A 2,104-nucleotide genomic window follows, 5' to 3' on the forward strand; every position below is an offset into this window, starting at 1 on the left:
TCACTAATACAGGTTCAAGTGAACAAAAGTAAGTTTCTTCATCTTCTTAAAAGCCAATTATCTGAACCTAAGCCCTCATTCCACCTGAGGCAGAAACTTAATCTAGTCACTTTTGAGTAAATTTACTCCTATGTAGTATCTTCTCAGGAAAATGGGGTTAGGATTCAGTTACATTATAGATTTGAAAAAATTCTCCCTTTTGGTTTGTTCCCTCCCCCACCTCCTCAGCACAGAGTTTTAGCTGGAGAGGAGGTGGTTTTGCAATGGTCCCCCACCATGGTGTCATCTGGACAGGAGCTGCCCATTTCCCAGGGTCCAGCTGTCTTGATCCTGATCTGTTGTCCTCTGGGATGTAACATGGATATTTGGTCTTTGAAGGAGCCCCTTTCAAACTGCCGCACCACAAGGTGTTCAGTCATCCCAATCCTTTAGGAGCCGCATTCTCTGAAGTATTTGTGGTTTTGCTGTAGCTCCACCATCCAGGCTCATAGGGTTACTCTTCATTTTCCTTGTTTGGACTCTCAGGTTCCTGTGCATCCATCAGCCCTTCCTCATCCTTCTTGCGAGCTTGAAGGTCACGTGGTTCTGAGTCTTTCTGTGACCCCGGAAAGACGAAGGGGGCACTCAGGGGTCCTCACTGCCCCAGCATAGACTTGCAATCTTTCTGCTTTGTTGTTCACATGCCCAAAGGCACCAAGGTCCCTGGAAGGAATGTTAAAGACTGAATCTCTCTGCATCTCTCTCTCTCTATGCTGAAGACATAGGTCTCTCTCTGACCCCAGAGAAACAGTGATTCTTGTTGTACTCCGTTCTTTCAAATTATCTGGGTGTAGTGGGGGCAAGACACAAGGAGGAATCCACATCTCTGCTTCCTGGATTTCCCTCAGACTCTTTCCTCTCTCTTTTACATATGGAGAAAACAGTTGGGGCAGAGATGTTTCTACTTAGATGAATTCCTTTTCTTATATTTTCTGTCTTACACCAGAAATCTCAACACTTTATTTCAGAAGCTGACAATGTGACATCTTTGTTCTCTAGCTCTGGGGTTGAAGGTGGCCCCTTGTCAACAGCTGGAGCAAGGATGGACACAGGGAGGTTAAAAAAAAATTGTGGCTGGGCACAGTGGCTCACGCTTGTAATCCTAACACTTGGAGAAGCTGAGGCAAAAGGATTGTTTGAGCCCAGGAGTTCGAGACCAGCCTGGGCAACATAGGGAGACCCTGTCTTTACACACATACACACACACACACACACACACACACGCCAGGCCTGATGTCACACACCTGTGGTCCCAGCTACTCAGGAGGCTGAGGTGGGAGGATCGCTTGATCCCAGGAGGTAAATGTTGCAGTGAGCCATGATCACACCACTGCACTCCAGCCTGGGCAACAGAGTGAAATCCTGTCTCAAAAAAAAAAAAAATTGTGTGCCAGGTAACATCTCAAAGTGTTACTCTATCACACCATTATCATGTCAGAACCAAGGCTGCTGATGCTGAAATATCTGAAGCCATCCAGTGTTCATTTCAAAGAGGACCAACCCAAATCAATGACACAGAGGCAGAGAGGCAAGCCTGGAACCTGAGGGTTGCACAAAGTGGGATTCATCCAGCTGTGGAGTCAGTTTTTCTTGCCTAAATTCAAGAGGATGGATGAGTTGACCCCTCAAAGGGACTTTCCATTTCCAGCAAGTTTCTCTTAAAGCAGAGAAAAACTGCTTTTCTGATTTATTCTTTTTTATTCCAACTCTTCTGGTTTTACTTAAAATATAAAGTCTATATGCTTGGGGCTGAGAGCTGCACATTCTTAAGCATTTTCAAAGAGCAAAAATAAAAAAATTAAAAAAGGAAAAGGATTTAAAATAAAATCCCATCATTGCTCATTGAACAACAAATTGCAACTAGTGAAAAGAAATAATATTTTGATTTGGAAGAAGAAAACTGCCGAGCACATCCTGAGACTCTTAATGGAGTTGCTTCTGTTCAGACAACAGTGGCAGAACAGCCACACATCAGATCAACCAGACATATTATCACCCCCTGTAAAGGCGATTGCTTGTCATCTTTTATGAAGCATCTGCCCCTTTTGGTTGTCAACAGTGAGGA

This window comes from Nomascus leucogenys, chromosome 5, assembly GCF_006542625.1.
Source record: "Nomascus leucogenys isolate Asia chromosome 5, Asia_NLE_v1, whole genome shotgun sequence".
Taxonomy (NCBI): Eukaryota; Metazoa; Chordata; class Mammalia; order Primates; family Hylobatidae; genus Nomascus; species Nomascus leucogenys.